This window comes from Schistocerca cancellata, chromosome 9 (genome assembly GCF_023864275.1).
Source record: "Schistocerca cancellata isolate TAMUIC-IGC-003103 chromosome 9, iqSchCanc2.1, whole genome shotgun sequence".
Lineage (NCBI taxonomy): Eukaryota > Metazoa > Arthropoda > Insecta > Orthoptera > Acrididae > Schistocerca > Schistocerca cancellata.
In genome coordinates, this window is record NC_064634.1 from 178254336 (window position 1) to 178266587 (window position 12252).

A 12252-nucleotide genomic window follows, 5' to 3' on the forward strand; every position below is an offset into this window, starting at 1 on the left:
GTAGAGAGTTGGGAGAATTATAACACAATCAACTTAACAGCTCCATGCATCCAAGTTGCTGACAAGAATAATATACAGAAGAACGGAAAAGAAAATTGAGGAGCTTTTAGATGACGGTCAATTTGGCTTTAGGAAAGGTAAAGGCACCATAGAGGCAGTTCTGACGTTGCGGTTGATAATGGTCAAGAAAAATGGACAAGAGGAATAAAGACACGCTCATAGGATTTGTCGACGTGAAAAAAGTGTTCGACAGTGTCAAATGGTGCTAGATGTTCGAAATTCTGACAATATTAGAAGTAGACTATAGGGAAAGATGGGTAAACACAGTGTGTACGAGGACCAAGAAAGAACCTTGGCAGTGGAAGACGAAGAACGAAATCTCGAGTTAAAAAGTGTGTACGACACAGTTGCAGTCTTTCGTCCCGATCGTTCAGTCTATACATCGAAGGAGCAATGGTAAGGATTCCAATTGAGGTTGAAAGGTTATCAATGATAAGTTTCAACGATAACATCCCTGTCCTCAGTGAAGGTGAAGCTATACGAGTATTACAGGACTTTTGAATGGAACGAAGTCTAATGAACACAGAATATGTGTTGAGCGTAAATTGAAGGAAAACGAAAGCAATGAGGAGTAGCACAAAGAAAATTAATGATAAACATAATACTAATATTTGTAATCAAGAAGCAGACGAAGTGAAGAAGTTTCGCTATGTTTGAGGTTATATAACACTTGACGTACGAAGCTATGGGGTCACAGAACGAGGATTGGCACAGCCACGAGCGCATCCGATCCCAAGGGAAGTGTACAAGCATCGGTAGAAATTTCTGATAAATTACGTTTGGGGCACAGCATTCTACAGTAGTGACTCACGGACAGTGGGAAAGCTGGAAAAGAAGAGAATCTAAACATTTAAGTAGTGCTATAGAAAGTAGTTGAAAATTAGATCGACTGGTAAGATAAGAATGTGGAGGCTCTCCGCAGAATCGACTTGGAAAGGAATATATGGATAACACGGATATGAAAAAGGAATAGGATGATAAGATCTTTATTAAGATATCAGAGGGATAGCTTCCATGGTTCTAGAGGGAGCCGTAGAGAGTAAAAACTGTATGGGAAGACAGGGATTGGAATATATGCAACAAATAGTTGAGAGAAGGAAGGCGAGTCTGAAGATGACTTAAAAAGAGTGAGAGACTCTGCGGTCCAGCTAGTATTTAGAATCTCCCTTGATTTCGAAAATTTCGTGCGAATATGAAACTGTTAACTACTCTGGCACGAATGGTTCAGCTCCCTCCCGCTTACATCGATTGGGATGAAGGATAAACCGTACAGCGAATGTCAGAAGAAAGGAGAGATAAACCACTTACTATTTAGCTGCATCTTCTTCGAAGCGCATGCTGCGACTAACGCTGACGAGTTCCAGGCGGTACGAAGAAATGCGTCAGAATTAGTCGAACAATTTTTTATGATTTTGATAAACTTTTTAAATATTTATTTATAATCATAGCGCATAACTACTGATACTTTGTTTTTAATGTTTTTTAAAACAAAATTAGTTATAATTTCTTTCTTGCAATAGAATTGCTTAAAACCAAGCCATTGTTCTCTAACCTTGTACAACTACAGGCGCTGCTGGCTACATAAGATTGTCAAGGCTTAAAATTCAACCTTGTTTTTTTTATTTTATTTTTTTATAAGTGCTCCTTTGTTTTCTTTGCGGAATCTCGCGCTGCAGTTTGAATTCCGTTACATATACTCAGTATTCGATGTGTTGTGCCACCTGTTACGAAAGTTCTACGACAAGGTTTAGCAGAATGCGAAATTCAATAATAATTAGAGAAATTCTTTCTTGTAGCATAAATTCCGCACTATGGGAATCTGTTAGTGGCCTAAATAATTTTGAAAGAAGTCGTTGAAAAGGGGGCACGCCGCATTCTTCAAGGAGCAATCAAACAGAAAAGATAAATACTTTGAGTTGATTATAGTTAGCTTTACAATTATAAGAAGGAAAAGAAATATTTTTGCTCTTCGGATTAGAACTTTTGTTTTGATACTTCGGCCTCACTTATTCTATCACATGAACATTCTGTAAGGACTTCAGCTCGTCTATTACTACGTATTGTAACACAGTGGAAGTGGTTACCGGCGGCTGACCGCTCACTTCATTATTTGATAAAAAAACTGTTATTCATTTAAAACAAATTGAATTTTTTTTTCATAGCACTAGGAATTCAAATCATTACAATGATAACTAGTTAGATTTTATTTTTCAGCCGACAAACAAGCAATAATTAATCACAGTTGCATGAAGCGCGCCAACGCTAATCGGCGTAGTTATATTCATGAGAATTACACAAATAAAATACTAATAATAATCTTTATAGGAGAAAGAAAATTATTATATCAGCTCCAACACGTATAAATCATCACATTATACGTGTAACATTACCTAGATTGATCAAGGAGTGGAAAAAGAATGACTTGTTAATGAAATTTCAAAATTTCAACGCTCACTTTATTGCTCACAATAGAGGCAGTGAAAAACTAACAGCGACTAAAGTTTAGTTTTGTCGATTCGGCTATTACAGCAATGTGCGTTAATACCATAATATTGTCAAACACATTAAATCACAGATGAGCTAGGGACTTCCTGGCATCAGTATACCGGAATCAACATCTCGATTATGTACCGGTCAAAAACTGCTTACGATTTAAACGAATATTTTCCATTATTGTAGTGTAATCACTCAAGATTTTTTTTAATGATGAAGTCTTGTGCCACTTTTCGTTACCTAGAAAAATATCTTGATCGAAGTAATATTCGGTTCCGTAGGTAAATTCGTTTAAAAGATACCAAAATTCCAGCGTCACATTTTTCGAGATGAAGTTATTAAATTATAAGATGAAGCTAAGGATCATACCATTACCAAGAAGATACGAACGTCAAATTCCGTGCAGAGCTAAGCAATAAACGTTCTTATCTGATTGTTTTGACACAGGGACCTCTTGTGTCACAAGAAAACTAAACGAAGATAACTTACTACCAATTTTTTATTTTCCTCGGCACTAGCACATGGAAAAAAATAGAAAGCCACCATTCCAGAGAAATAGGCAAGAAGCTTGATCTGCATCGAAAAATTAAATGTAAACTTTGTTTTATAAGTTGTTTTATCGATATGACTGTAAAGAAAATTATTATGCACAAGTTTCAGTCGGATAAACATATACACTGACGGAGATAAAAATCCCAGCACCAAGAAATAATTAATGTAGGGTAATGAAATTTCGGGTATACATTGGTCTAAGTACTATATTTAAGTGAAGAACGTTGCAAGATCACGGGTTCATGTAAGCGCGAGAAAAGCCATTGTAAATGTGAAACGCTGATACATTAACAACCACTGTAACCACCAGCATGTTGAATGCAAACAGGCTAACGTGCTTACATTGTGTCGTACATGTGTCGGATGTCAGTTTGTGGGATGGAGTTCCACACCTGTTACACTTGGTTGGTCAATACAGGGAGAATTAACGCTGGTTGTGGACGACTCTGGAACTATAGTCCGATGCTCGATTGGAGACTGTTCTGTTGATCGAGCAGGCAAAAGCAACCCGTCGACACTCTGTAGAGCATATTCGGTTACAACAGCGGTATGTAGGCCAGCGTTATCCTGTTGCAAAACACACCCTGCTGGAGTGCTGTCCGTGAATGTCAGCGCAACAGCTGGGATCACGAGGCTGACGTACAAGTTTGCATTCAGGGATAACCACGAGAGGGCTCCTGCTGTGACATGAAATCGCATCCTATACTATAATGCGAGGTGTAGGTCAAGTGTGTCTTGGCCGCAGATAGGTTGGTTGAAGGCGCTCACATAGCCTCCTCCTAACTAATACACGCCCGTCACTTGCACTTTCATCAGAAAACACAAAAGATCTCCACTCCGCCCTTCTATGAGCTCCCGCTTGACACCAATGGAGGGCACAGATGGCAGTGGTTTGGGGTCAGTGGAACGCACGTTACACGTCGTCTGACTCACAGCCCTCCTTGTAGTAACCGACCTGTAACAGTTCGTTGTGTCACTGTCGTGCCAACTCCTGCCGAAATTGCTGCTGCAGGCACAGTGCAACGTGCCACAACTAGGACTGTTGATATTTCTAATAATATCGGGACTCCGATATATCAATGTTTACAAATACACTCCTGGAAATTGAAATAAGAACACCGTGAATTCATTGTCCCAGGAAGGGGAAACTTTATTGACACATTCCTGGGGTCAGATACATCACATGATCACACTGACAGAACCACAGGCACATAGACACAGGCAACAGAGCATGCACAATGTCGGCACTAGTACAGTGTATATCCACCTTTCGCAGCAATGCAGGCTGCTATTCTCCCATGGAGACGATCGTAGAGATGCTGGATGTAGTCCTGTGGAACGGCTTGCCATGCCATTTCCACCTGGCGCCTCAGTTGGACCAGCGTTCGTGCTGGACGTGCAGACCGCGTGAGACGACGCTTCATCCAGTCCCAAACATGCTCAATGGGGGACAGATCCGGAGATCTTGCTGGCCAGGGTAGTTGACTTACACCTTCTAGAGCACGTTGGGTGGCACGGGATACATGCGGACGTGCATTGTCCTGTTGGAACAACAAGTTCCCTTTCCGGTCTAGGAATGGTAGAACGATGGGTTCGATGACGGTTTGGATGTACCGTGCACTATTCAGTGTCCCCTCGACGATCACCAGTGGTGTACGGCCAGTGTAGGAGATCGCTCCCCACACCATGATGCCGGGTGTTGGCCCTGTGTGCCTCGGTCGTATGCAGTCCTGATTGTGGCGCTCACCTGCACGGCGCCAAACAAGCATACGACCATCATTGGCACCAAGGCAGAAGCGACTCTCATCGCTGAAGACGACACGTCTCCATTCGTCTCTCCATTCACGCCTGTCGCGACACCACTGGAGGCGGGCTGCACGATGTTGGGGCGTGAGCGGAAGACGGCCTAACGGTGTGCGGGACCGTAGCCCAGCTTCATGGAGACGGTTGCGAATGGTCCTCGCCGATACCCCAGGAGCAACAGTGTCCCTAATTTGCTGGGAAGTGGCGGTGCGGTCCCCTACGGCACTGCGTAGGATCCTACGGTCTTGGCGTGCATCCGTGCGTCGCTGCGGTCCGGTCCCAGGTCGACGGGCACGTGCACCTTCCGCCGACCACTGGCGACAACATCGATGTACTGTGTAGACCTCACGCCCCACGTGTTGAGCAATTCGGCGGTACGTCCACCCGGCCTCCCGCATGCCCACTATACACCCTCGCTCAAAGTCCGTCAACTGCACATACGGTTCACGTCCACGCTGTCGCGGCATGCTACCAGTGTTAAAGACTGCGATGGAGCTCCGTATGCCACGGCAAACTGGCTGACACTGACGGCGGCGGTGCACAAATGCTGCGCAGCTAGCGCCATTCGACGGCCAACACCGCGGTTCCTGGTGTGTCCGCTGTGGCGTGCATGTGATCATTGCTTGTACAGCCCTCTCGCAGTGTCCGGAGCAAGTATGGTGGGTCTGACACACCGGTGTCAATGTGTTCTTTTTCCCATTTCCAGGAGTGTATGTCATTATCGGCTCTGGATATTTCGGACAAAACATCGAATAATGAGGTACCGGCCTTGAAAAATATCGGCTGCACATTGTACATACACTGCCAGTTTCAAAGCTGTATATTTAAGTATTTATTTACTATTAGATATTCTGTACATCAACAAGCTAGCAGGCTTCCTATCTCCCTTAGAGCAAGAACTGAAAGGAAAACGATGTACGTTTGAGCATGGCTATAACCACTTCGCTACCGCTGGTAACTGCATGTATTATAAGTGGCACAAGAAAAGGTGTCCGATGGTTCCGTCATTCGGTTTCGTCGGATATCGTATATGTCCAGAACACTTCATGTCGACTTCCTTGTGTTTCCATTTTTGCCTACGCCAGCAATCTAGCAGTTCTAGCGTCAGAAGTACGTGGTGAAGCTAAACGTTGCTATTTCTGTTCGTAGCGCCGAACGCCCATTACGTCAGCATTTGTCCTCACACGTCTCCGTCCATCGCAAAAACCAATCTTGTCATTTAGATTTTTGTTCATTATTTTCAGAAATCGTTTTAGAAGAATGCTGATGTGAAGAAATAGCACACTAGTTGCGTTAAAAATTGGTTTTTCACATTGGAAATTTTGTTGTTCCATCAACACCCCCATCCTCCAGTGCAAACGGACTTCTTCTTTTGTGCCACTTATACTTGCTTCACGCAGATACAGGGAAAAATTGGTTATGATGAAAGCTCAAAAAGTAATAAGACTCCTTCACATAGTGAAAGTAAAATTATGTCCTACTATAATATCAAAAGAACAACTTTAAATTAAATGAAATAAAAATATCGGCAGTCGATATTACCATTTTTATATCGATATATTTGGGTGTAAATATCACCGATTTATATCGATAATTTTTGGGAAAACATCTATATTATTTACAGCCCTAGCCAGAACCATAAGCCGAACACGATAATCTTCCTTCTCAGTAGTACCATGTGGTCGTCCCGAACTCGGTCTTCTTGTGACCGTACCTTCTCTTCATTGCTGCTATAGCCCAAGCAGGACGCGGTGGTTAATGCGCAGTGACCGATTTTTGTCAAAAAGCGCTGGGCGAGTTCATTCGTTTGTTCCGAAGGGGACGCCGGTCGGCCATGACAGAATGGAGACGCACGCCCTGCAATCTTTCTCAAACGATTTTACAGAAACTATTTAGTAAAACAAAAAATATTATTGGTTTACGTACAGCTTTATGTGTCAGTTTGTGATGATGTGCCCATCATTTCGTTAATGGTCGTAGTTATTCTGATTCTTATGTGGAAGTAAGACAATGCGCGGAATTCGAAAAAGTTTGCAATAAAAAATAGAGATCATTAGGATTTTGAGTTTGGTGCATATTACGTAATATGCTGCAGCGTATGAAATTTGAGCAAATGTATTGAATTTTTCTTTAGACTTGGATAGAGGTCTCTATCACCAACCTTGAGAAAATTGATCTGACGTAGCACACTCATTTGCGATACCGCCGCGCTAGCAATAAAGCCAGAATGAAAAATCTACAACATTCCTCCTATTTAATGAACGGTTTGAGATAGTGAAATGTGATTTTGGCAAATGACAGCATGCAAAGAGATGAGTATTTTGCCATATGGTTCTTATACAAACTTCATTATCTACGGTGTCATTCCACTAACTGCAGACTTTTTCGATGGAAGGATGCAATTTTTAAGGGCCATCGATAGCTGGTGAAACGAGAAATGCTATGCGTATTGAAACAATATAAGTGAAGACATTACCACGTTTATTTTGTACCAAGAATGTGCTTTTTCATTAGCTGCTTACCTTACTTTTCCATAGTTCCTCACTTAATAAACTTAAGAAACCACTTTCTCAGACTTCTTTTGCAATTGCGTCTGCACAACATGTTAGTGAGGTGATACTGTGCAAATTCCGCTGTGTTTTAGCAAAAGAAGAAAATATATTATTTTGTACCAAGAATGTGCTTTTTCATAAGCTACTGATCTTACGTTTCCTCAGTTCCTCACTTAATAAACTTAAGAAACCACTTTTTCAGACTTCTTGCGTCTGCACAACATGTTAGCGAGGTGATACTGTGCAAATTCCGCTGTGTTTTAGCAAAAGAAGGAAATTTTAACATGGCAAAGAGAAATGTGAAGGTTTTACTCAAAATTCGCAACTCATGATGCTTCTTTGAAAGTTACAAATGGTTAACAAGCCCGGCGAAAATAAATCGCTGCGTTTTCGGCGAAATTCTTTTTAGTTACTAACCAAATCAGAGGTGATAGAAAACCTTTTTCAACTGTCACCATGCAAGTGTGAGAGTGGAGGACCCCCACATAATATTTACAGAGAATGTGAGAATAGACTTCAGTTTAGAACGGCACTTCTGCTCCAGAGCTTGGCATTCCCCCCGCAGTAACTCCCACCACTACCACTTTACCCACGCGTGCTCTGCTTTCTGCAACATCTGCGGGTCATGCTGTTCTGCGCGCACTATACTAGCAATCACGTACACTGGATACATTCCTACCAAGTATTCTTGCAACATCGCGGAAGGAGGTCCAGCTTCTAGAAGCCCTACTGCACGATCTTATTCAGTTCAGTGAGGAGTTGATAATGGCATCAAATCCTCTTGACTAATATCAATTCGTTGCATCCACACTCAAAGATAACTAACGTTCACTATCGTTACAACGCGTATCTAAAGGAACCCTTATTTGCGTCCTCATAATGGCGCCCCTAGTGCCACTCTTATGTGACTGGCGCAAAATGTAAATAGACGTCATCTTTGAGCTGTAGAAACAAACCTACTAATTTTCGTTTGTCTCACACAAGTACTTCTTGGTGCTGAGATTTTTTTCCGTCTGTGCATATTCATCCCATCAGCAACGTTGCTCAGCTGAAGTTTGCTTTAATTTGTACAAAACCCAGATCAAAGTACATATTCCAGGCAGTCCGACATTTCCACGCGATGTTGAAACACAAAATAAGTCAGTGAGTGACTAGGAATTATGAGTAATAGACCCAGAGACCCCTACAGAGTACAGAACTAGTTAATAAATTTCTGGTCGACAAATTACCTTTAGTTATGGTCGCCAGTGCATCTACACATCGTACAACAATCCGTAATACAAACGTTTATTGGCGATGATATGAGAGAGAAGGTTCAGTAACACGGCCTCCCTCTTCATTTAATCTTAGCCCATTAATGATTTTTGCCTGCTAGCTGACCACGGTCAGAATATATTTTGAAATGAAATCATTGCCGCCATTTGACTAGAAGTTTTTATTATTTATTTATTTCGCTATCGCAAGGTAGGCTGTAGCTTTCACTTGAAAATGGGGCTCACAGCGATTCTAGAATGGCTCTGTCAATAAGGCTGTCAATAAGGGGCGGATATGTGTCATCGAGGAATTGAACGATTCGTAGAACATTTCGACCGCTGTTTACAGAGAATTGGCACTGAAGTTCAAAAATAGTGCCATGTACTTGTGTGTTACTCTGAAGTGTACTGCAGCATTCAATAAAAGATTCTTAGGCTTGCATAACAATGTACAACTTACTTTCTCAAGTTCCCTCGTATTTGGAGTCGTGTGCCTCACAAGATGCCATTTCTCACGGTAACACATCAAGTTACACATCTTCTTTGGGCCAAATCACATAGAAACTTCATAGTAGCTCACTTAAGACAATTAGTGCGGTCCGAAGAGTCGTAATTTTGCCTCTTTTGAAGTGACTTAAGATGTCATGCATATACCTGGCCGAATGAGGTGCTTAATCCGCATTTTGTGGAGGGTCTAGTTTAGGCCGGAAGTGGTTCTCTTATGTTTTGGGGTGTTTTTCGTGCCATGGCCTGAGCCCACTCTTTCAAGTTAACGTGAACGTCAACCATGATGTTTATTTCAGCATTCCAGGTTACCAAGTGTTGCTTCATGATGAGTCTGGTGCGGACGAAAACACTCAGAGAAAGCACCTGACTCGCTAAACCGCCAGGTATTAGTTCCACAGAATAGCCGTGGGACAGTTTGGAACAGCTGGTGAAATGTAGCAATAAACACCCCAGAAAATTGCTGGCTCTGCGAGATCAAATGATCAGTGAGTGACTTCATTCGGATACGGCATGCGTACGCTATTAACTTGTTTTCTCCTGGAGTAATTAATTTTTTGTCCAGTGTGCTTACGCTTTCAGGACTTTTCTTCTATTTTTAACCGTGCTGAGTTCTGTAAGAATGTGAGACAGTGTTTTTAACACTTTGTGCGTACACTGTTTGATCCAAAGTATGTGGACACGTATTATTGGATTTTAATATGGACTGAGTCCACCCTTCACCTTTATGACGGCTTGACACTTTCACTGAGGAGTCTAAATGTATATGGAGGAATGGCATCCCATTCTTCCTCAAGAGCCGAAACAGAGAAGGTAGTGATGCTGGACGCTGGGTTGTTTCTGACTCATCCCAAATGTGTTCCATTGGGTTCAGGTCGAGAGTCTGGGCAGGCCAGTCCTTTTCAGGAACGTTATCGCCCACAAACTATTGCCTCACAGATTCGGCTTTATGACAGCATCGATTGTCATAATGAAACAAACAATCACCTCCGAACTGTTCCTGTACCATAATTAGTACATAATACTGAAAAATGTGTTATATGCTTCCACTTTTAGGGTTTTCTTAAGGGGACCACACCATAACCACAGACAGCACCCCAATACCATAACAACATCTCCTCCGTACTTCGATGTTGGCACTACACATGACGGCAGGTAACGTTCTGCAGGCACGACGTTCCGTATTACCCTCCTGAACCCACGAGAAAGCCAAAGCGTTCCATCGAATTGCCACAGGGTGTAACGTGATTCATCACTCCAAATCATTCGTTTTCAGTCATCCATCATCCAGTGGCGTCATTCTTCACACCGCCTCGTAAGTCGTGAAGCACTGACTGCAGAAATGTGTCGCTTATGAGGAGCTGCTCGACCGTTACACACAATTCTTTTTAGCTCCCTACACACAGTCATTGTGCTAGCTGGACTGGTGGTGGCACTTTGGAACGCACAAGTGACTCCTTCCGTTGATTTCGCGCAAAGTGTTACAACCATCCTGCGCAACGCTAGACACTCCCTGTCCCTCAGTACTTGAGGTCTGGCTGGTCTTGGTTTATCTGTGAGTATTCCTTTGCGGTTTCACTTCACCAAGAGGCGACGCGAGCAGCTTTAGAAGCGTTGAAACGTCCCTGACGAATCTCTTACTGAGTTGAAATCTGGTAATTACACTACTGGCCATTAAAATTGCTACAACAAGAAGAAATGCATATGATAAACGGGTATTCATTGGACAAATATATTATACTAGAACTGACATGTGATTACATTTTCAAGCAATTTGAGTGCATAGATAATGCGAAATCAGTACCCAGAACAACCACCTCTGGCCGTAATAGCGGCCTTGATACGCCTGGGCATTGAGTCAAACAGAGCTTGGATGGCGTGTACAGGTACAGCTGCCCATGCAGCTTCAACACTATCTCACGGTTCGTCAAGAGTAGTGACTGGCGTATTGTGACGAGCCAGTTGCTCGGCCACTATTGACCAGACGTTTTCAGTTGGTGAGAGATCTGGAGAATGTGCTGGCCAGGGCAGCAGTCGAACATTTTCTGTAGCCAGAAAGGCCCGTCCAGGACCTGAAACATGCGGTCGTGCATTATCCTGCTGAAATGTAGGGTTTCACAGGCATCGAATGAAGGGTAGAGCCACGGGTCGTAACACATCTGAAATGTAACGTCCACTGTTCAAAGTGGCGTCAATGCGAACAAGAGGTGACCGAGACGTGTAACCAATGGTAACCCATACCATCACGCCGAGTGATACGCCAGTATGGCGATGACGAATACACGCTTCCAACGTGTGTTCACCGTGATGTCGCCAAACACGGATGCGACCATCATGATGCTGTAAACAGAACCTGGATACATCCGAAAAAATGACGTTTTGCCATTCGTGCACCCAGGTTCGGCGTTGAGTACACCATCGCAGGCGCTCCTGTCTGTGATGCAGCGTCAAGGGTAACTGCAGCCATGGTTTCCGAGCTGATAGTCCATGCTGCTGCAAACGTCGTCCAATTGTTCGTGCAGATGGTTGTTGTCTTGCAAACGTCCCCATCTGTTGACTCAGGGATCGAGACGTGGCTGCACGATCCGTTACAGACATGCGGATAAGATACCTGTCATCTCGACTGCTAGTGATACGAGGCCGTTGGGATCCAGCACGACGTTCCGTATTACCCTCCTGAACCCACCGATTCCATATTCTGCTAAGTCATTGGATCTCGACCAACACGAGCAGCAATGTCGCGATATGATAAACCGCAATCGCGATAGGCTACAATCTGACCTTTATCAAAGTCGGAAACGTGGTGGTACGCATTTCTCCTCCTTACACGAGGCATCACAACAACGTTTCACGAGGCAACGCTGGTCAACTGCTGTTTGTGTATGAGAAATCGGTTGGGAACTTTCGTCATGTCAGCACGTTCTAGGAGTCGCCACCGGCGGCAACCTTGTGTGAATGCTCTGAAAAGCTAATCATTTGCATATCACAGCATCTTATTCCCGTTGGTTAAATTTCGCGCCTGTAGCACGTCATCT

The 12252-nt window shown here is 43.2% G+C and overlaps 1 protein-coding gene across 1 annotated transcript in view; it reads left to right on the forward strand.

The window, feature by feature from the left end:
- Positions 1 to 12252, forward strand: part of LOC126100704 (rabphilin-3A) — a 1079132-nt gene that overhangs the window by 890181 nt on the left and 176699 nt on the right. The gene's annotated exons all lie outside the window — the stretch shown is intronic.